This window comes from Spea bombifrons, chromosome 2 (genome assembly GCF_027358695.1).
Source record: "Spea bombifrons isolate aSpeBom1 chromosome 2, aSpeBom1.2.pri, whole genome shotgun sequence".
Classification (NCBI taxonomy): domain Eukaryota; kingdom Metazoa; phylum Chordata; class Amphibia; order Anura; family Pelobatidae; genus Spea; species Spea bombifrons.
The window spans coordinates 128,651,170-128,658,691 of record NC_071088.1 but is presented as its reverse complement, the minus strand read 5'-3'; positions in this window follow the sequence as shown (position 1 = coordinate 128,658,691).

Sequence of the window (7,522 nt, the reverse complement as noted above, 5' to 3'; positions counted from 1 at the left end):
CTAGATGGTCCAAGCCAAGAAAGATTAATTAAATCTTGTTCATTAGTTTGATTCCGTTCACAGTATAACCAACCTAAATTCAAATTCTTTTTGATATTCCAATGTAATACATGAGTAAACATTACAATATCATGTAGTCTTCTAATGTCTGGAAACCCCAAACCCAGATGTCTATAGCTTCTCTTAATTATTTTCTGGGTTATTCTAGCTCTACCCGCTTTCCAAATGAAAGATAAGAGCATTCTTGAAAAGTTGTCCAAAATATATGCCGGGACCCGAAGTGGTATTATCCTGAGGGGATATAATATTTTAGGAATTAAATAAGATTTAACCATGTTAACTCTTCCCAACCAGGAAAATTCTACTAATTTCAGTTTTTCTATTAAGTTAACAAGATTATTCGCTACAATCTCATAATTGCAAGAAATTAATTTTTTCAAATTAAACATTAATTTAATTCCTAGATAATCCAAGGACTCCTTTGAACAATCTAGATGGTGTTGTTCCTTAAGATAGGTCTTTTGAGAAGTAGGTATGTATGCTGAGATAACCTGTGTTTTTTGAAAATTCAGTTTATAATTAGAATATAAACTGAACTCTTGAATAGCTGACAGAGCTGCAGGGACTGATACCTCAGGACTAGTCAAAGTAAGTAAAATGTCGTCTGCATATAATGTTATTTTAAAAGTTTGCTGATTAATGTTCACCCCTTCAATCTCTTGCATAGATCTAATTAGGATCGCCAGAGGTTCAATGGTTAACGCGTAGAGTAGGGGAGCTAGCGGACATCCCTGCCGAGTACCATTAATGATATTAAAAGATGTTGAATTCAGAGCGGGGCCTGTAACCTTAGCAGTAGGTGTACTATATAAGGCCATTGTACTTGATTTAAAAAACCCCGAAATCCCTACTGCATCTAAGGTTGCACTTAAAAAGTTCCAACTTACCCTATCGAATGCCTTCTCGGCATCTAAGGCCAAGAAAACTGAAGGAACACAAGTGCAATGTATCTGAGCAATTAGGTCTAATAGTTTCCTGGTATTATCTTCCCCATTTCTACCACTGATAAATCCTGATTGATCAGGGTGTATCAGATCTGTTATTACTTTACTTAATCTATTTGCTAAAATTTTAGAATAGATCTTTGCATCGACATTTATCAGCGAAATCGGCCTGTAATTGGAAATAAAACAAGAATCTTTCCCTGGTTTTGGGATAGGGCAAATAGACGCTTGAAGAAAGTCTTTACTAGCAACACCCAATTCTCCAATCTTATTAAAAAATCTCAACAGAATAGGGGAAATCAAAGGGTCTAGAATCTTATAAAACATTGCTGTGTAACCGTCTGGACCAGGAGATTTCCCATTCTTTAAGTTTAGAATGGCTTCTTTTATTTCACTTAATAAAAAGGGTCTATTGATCTCTTCTACTTTTTCTCTAGATAATCTTGGTATTGAAAGCTTACTAAGAAAAGACTTAATACGATTAAGTGAAACATCTCTTGATCTAAGATTGTATAAAGATTTATAATAATCTCTAAAAGCTTCTGCAATTTGTGATGGATCCAAAATTACTTTCTTATTTACTATTAATTTTTTTATTTTATGTCTTGGGGCTGCTGACTTGATTTTATTTGTTAACCACTTATTCGGGCGGTTACTTTCATAGTACCACCTCTGTTTGGTATTCATAATAGCTCGTTCTAATCTCTCATCCAATTTGAGTTTGATCTCCTTCTGGATTGATGTTATTTCGTTAGAAAGATCCGAGGTGGGGTTTAATTTATTATTACGTTCAACCTTTGCAAGTGCTATGTATAGTTCAGCAATAGGTTTACCTTTCTGTTTATTAATAAAGGCATCTTGTCAGGAACCACTTTTTTGCTGCCTGAACCATGGCTTTTTCATACCTGTGCCATTCTCATTTGCCGACCACTAGTGGCCGCCCTTGCATTTCAGAACCACTCAAACCAATTATCAGGTCCAGCTGCAGTTGCTTACCTGATTATCACAGCCTTTATAAGCCTGCCCAGCCCTGCAGTCTGGGCCTTGACATTGAAGTCAAAGGACTACCTGTTTGATTCCTGCCTTGCTCCAGTACCTGCCTTGCTCCAGTACCTGCCTTGCTCCAGTACCTGCCTTGCTCCAGTACCTGCCTTGCTCCAGTACCTGCCTTGCTCCAGTACCTGCCTTGCTCCAGTACCTGCCTTGCTCCAGTACCTGCCTTGCTCCAGTACCTGCCTTGCTCCAGTACCTGCCGTGTTCCTGAGTTGCGTCCAGCGCCCCACTAAGTGGACTCCAAAGCTGAGTATCCCGCAAGGGAGCTTATCTGCCGTGTGCCCCGCAAGAGGGCTTATCTGCCGTGTGCCCCGCAAGGGAGCTTATCTGCCGTGTGCCCCGCAAGGGAGCTTATCTGCCGTGTGCCCCGCAAGGGAGCTTATCTGCCGTGTGCCCCGCAAGGGAGCTTATCTGCCGTGTGCCCCGCAAGAGGGCTTATCTGCCGTGTGCCCCGCAAGAGGGCTTATCTGCCGTGTGCCCCGCAAGAGGGCTTATCTGCCGTGTGCCCCGCAAGAGGGCTTATCTGCCGTGTGCCCCGCAAGAGGGCTTATCTGCCGTGTGCCCCGCAAGAGGGCTTCCTGCCAAGTAACTTCCATTGCATATCTATTGTTGTACCATTACATGCAATACAGCTCTTAAACCTGATCTTCTGTCTGTGGTTCATTCCTGTGCCTGTCTGTAACAACCCCAGGCCGTCATGCATCGTGGGGTACAGACAGAGCCCCTCGTATCCCCTGCACCTGGGCTCCTACTAGACCTGCTTCCCCGGTTCATGACAGAATGTCAAGGCCAATACAAGGAGTCCGCGGGGATACCTGCAGTACTGGAATTGTTGGCAGAATGTGTACTCCACTTATGCAAGTCAGTAAGGACTGTGGTAGAAGCTGAGTGCGTGGACACAAAAACCAAGACCCAGACACCAAGAAAGAAGGCTGCTAAGAGCTTTAAGCGAGAGCCGCTCACCAAAAAAGAAATGCAAAGGAGACAAGAGGACGACTTATGCTTTTATTGCGGAGGGACTGGCCACAGGATTACATATTGTCCGCATAGACCAGTCAAGCCATCCGCAACCCACAGCGAGAAACCCCATGCCCAGGAACCTGCATATGACGCCAGCAACGTCACAAAGCAGGAGCATTCCCTGTTGCGACCACAGACGGGCAATGCAGGGGTTAACCAGTCCTCGGCACCTGTGACTCCTACACCCTCCATCACAATGTCAGAAGACCTCCAGACCTTGTCTGACACCCCCGAGTGGTCCTACATGGACAGTGCGTCATCTGATGCAGAGGTCATGGACACATCCATGGAGTATATACCAACCCCTGTGATTCCTATTGATTTCTGTTCAGCCGTGATTGCAACTCCTATCACTGCTACCTCAGCAAAGTGTGATACACCAGAGACTACCATAGCCCCGAATATCTCCTCTGGACTGATAACAAAGATGCATGACCCTATTCCATCTCTGCGTAAGAAGGGGCCTTCCATCAATGCTTCTCATACTGAACTGCCCTCAGTGGTGCCCTGGGTACAGGGCAGCTACGTGACCCCTGGTACATGGACAGAGAAAGCACTGAATCATACCTTCTCCTCAACTTCTTCAGCATCCAGTCCTACTTTGACCTACAATTGCACCACAGATAACCTCTGCTTTGATTGTGTTATTACCCCTAATGGCAATATAATCAGAAAGGAAGACCTGGAGATCTGTGAACAAGCTTTACCGAAAAAGAAGAAGAAGAAGAAGAAATCACATTAAGTACACCCTTCTGCTCAGTTTATTAAAGTTGTACAGATTTTGTTCAGACTGTTCGCGTTCAGTGACCGCTCCTTGGGGAGGGGGTACTGTCAGGAACCACTTTTTTGCTGCCTGAACCATGGCTTTTTCATACCTGTGCCATTCTCATTTGCCGACCACTAGTGGCCGCCCTTGCATTTCAGAACCACTCAAACCAATTATCAGGTCCAGCTGCAGTTGCTTACCTGATTATCACAGCCTTTATAAGCCTGCCCAGCCCTGCAGTCTGGGCCTTGACATTGAAGTCAAAGGACTACCTGTTTGATTCCTGCCTTGCTCCAGTACCTGCCTTGCTCCAGTACCTGCCTTGCTCCAGTACCTGCCTTGCTCCAGTACCTGCCTTGCTCCAGTACCTGCCTTGCTCCAGTACCTGCCGTGTTCCTGAGTTGCGTCCAGCGCCCCACTAAGTGGACTCCAAAGCTGAGTATCCCGCAAGGGAGCTTATCTGCCGTGTGCCCCGCAAGAGGGCTTATCTGCCGTGTGCCCCGCAAGGGAGCTTATCTGCCGTGTGCCCCGCAAGGGAGCTTATCTGCCGTGTGCCCCGCAAGGGAGCTTATCTGCCGTGTGCCCCGCAAGGGAGCTTATCTGCCGTGTGCCCCGCAAGGGAGCTTATCTGCCGTGTGCCCCGCAAGGGAGCTTATCTGCCGTGTGCCCCGCAAGGGAGCTTATCTGCCGTGTGCCCCGCAAGAGGGCTTATCTGCCGTGTGCCCCGCAAGAGGGCTTATCTGCCGTGTGCCCCGCAAGAGGGCTTATCTGCCGTGTGCCCCGCAAGAGGGCTTATCTGCCGTGTGCCCCGCAAGAGGGCTTCCTGCCAAGTAACTTCCATTGCATATCTATTGTTGTACCATTACATGCAATACAGCTCTTAAACCTGATCTTCTGTCTGTGGTTCATTCCTGTGCCTGTCTGTAACAACCCCAGGCCGTCATGCATCGTGGGGTACAGACAGAGCCCCTCGTATCCCCTGCACCTGGGCTCCTACTAGACCTGCTTCCCCGGTTCATGACACATCTGTTTTAATTAAATATCCCCTTAATGTACATTTAAATGCCTCCCATAAAGTAGCTTCTTGCACAGATCCGTTATCATTTATCTGAATAAATTGCTGCGCTTCTTTAAGAAGACTTTGTTTACATAAATCAGATTTTAAATTGAATTCGTTTATTCTCCAACCCGGTCTAATATTATGTTTAGTTTGATCCTCTAAAGAAAAAATAACAGGTGCATGATCAGACCAAGAGATGTTTCTAATCGAAGAAGATTTGCAGTTTTTTAAAGATGATAAATTAGTATAAACTGCATCAATCCTTGAATATGATAGATGTCTTTTAAAAAAAAAAGTAAAATCTTTTTCAGAGGGATGTTGTGTCCTCCATATATCAAATAGATTATGGTTTTCCATAAGTGTAGACAATCTCCGAGGTATGGTCCCTGCAGCTCTGTCATAAGATCTATTATCGCTAGATCTCCTATCCAAATTAACATCAGGAACACAGTTCAAATCGCCACCAAAAAATAAAATGCCCCTTTTGACTTCTTCAGTTCTTCTAATAAGTAATTTCAGAAATTTTACCGGGTAGTCATTTGGGGCATAAAAATTGACCAATGTATAGACCGTGTTATTTAGTTTACATATAAGTATAACATATCTGCCTAATGGGTCGCATTCATGAAAAATATATTCAAAATTAATCTCAGCAGACAAAATTATCACTGCACCCCTTTTCTTTTTAGATGGTAGATTAGATGAGTAAACAATGTAAGGTTTTTTTAAGAATTTTTTTATTATCTTTTTTTATATATTTTTTTTTTTTTTTTAAATTATTTTAATTTTTTTACATTTTTTTATATTTTTTATTTTTACACAGTAATGGTAAGAGGTCCTCCTAGGGACCTCCTGAACATGCCAGTGATGTCACAGTGACATCACAGCTCACATTATAATTTTTTTTAGTATTTATATTATTATTTTAATGATTTATTTAATATTATTTTTTAAATGAATTAACTTTTTTTTTTCAGCTTTTCCGTTTCAGGACGGGAGGGGGAGTGAGAGAGATGGTTTCTCACTCCCCTCCCCGCGATCCCCCTGCACCGATCACACTGTGATCTCTATGCAGGTCCTCACAGACCTGCATAGAGATCGCAGCGTCTCTGTGCCTCATCGGAGGGCAGGATATCCCCGCAGGGGATATCCTGTCCTCCGATGACCTTCCGGGTTACGTCAGCAGTGACGCAACCCGGAAGGGAATGCCCGATCGCGCGTTTGAAACTGCGCGATCGGGCAGTTTACCGGTAACAGCTTACCGGCTTTCATGCCGGAAGCTGTTACAGGCGATCGGACAGCAGAAAGCCGGCGAAGCCGGCTTCTGCTGTCAGTGGGGAGTCCAGGCTGTCAAACGACAGCCTGGTCTCCCGTGCAGCGGCAGGGATGTGTCCCTGACGCTGCACGAAGGGCTGGACGTACCGGGACGTCCATAGGGGTTTCTTTGTGGGCGTTTTTTGGACGTCCCGGTACGTCTATAGGGGAACAAAGGGGTTAACAAGACATAAATTATACCAAATTAACCCCCAAATCCTGCCTGTATCCCTCCAGGTAGTCTGCCACCGCTCATGATTTTGATATCTGAATTAGAATATCTATCAACCCACACCGGGCAAACAACATATATATATATCCTCTAGAAATTAGTAAATAACAATACGGTAACGTGATCCTCTCTTAGGGTTTGTGGATATCAATACTAGAGCCCAAAGACAGCCTTGGATTAATATTTTAATAACAAAAAGACAAATATTACACAGTGCCATAATTACAAAAACCAAGACATACAAAAGAAAAATAAAACAGGCAAACAGTTCTTAAAAACAATGGGACTTAAACACAGGACCCTCACTCACGAGTTTCTCCAATAAGCCGGCCTGTAGGAACTCTGTAAATCCAGATGGTTTCTTATGATGTTGTTCCGATCAGAGTATATCATGGAGTTCTGCTTTGAGGTCGCTGCATTGCCCCTAAATCAGACTCTTTTGCAACAAAATGGCCCTCTGACCACATGACCAATCATATGACATCTTTCCAAGAATTGATTCCCATCTTTGATGTGCCAATAATTTATGGTGGAGTAAAGGTGATGGAACCCCCCCCCACTTAAGATAGGAATGGAATTCATATAACTATATATAGGATCTATATCAAGATCAGGTCCTTTGGGAAGATGACACCTCTAGCCAGAACAGATACAGAGGGCATGCACAAAGAAACACATTTAAATCAACCTCAGATTAACTCATGGAATGCTAACACAAAGGCACAAACCACCTCTGCTGGATTACCCTTCCATGCATCCACTACATCATACGGGTTAATCATGACAGTCATCATTGTCAATTTAATTCCAGCAAAAAAAAAAACGGGGGTACTTTTCACCGACACATTTCTGAGCCAATTGGCTAGCACAATGTCTAGGAGAAAAGTCACCCCCTGCAAAGTGACACCTTGTCATTTTTAACGCACGAATTACTTCCCACAACCTACAACATTTTTTGTGTTTTCGGTTCATTTATCTTTCCCACGTGTTACGTCTTCGCTATCTACGCTTCACCGGCTGAAAGCGGTGCTCAGCATTCTATAGCGAGACATCCACGCGTTCCTGAGGAAATC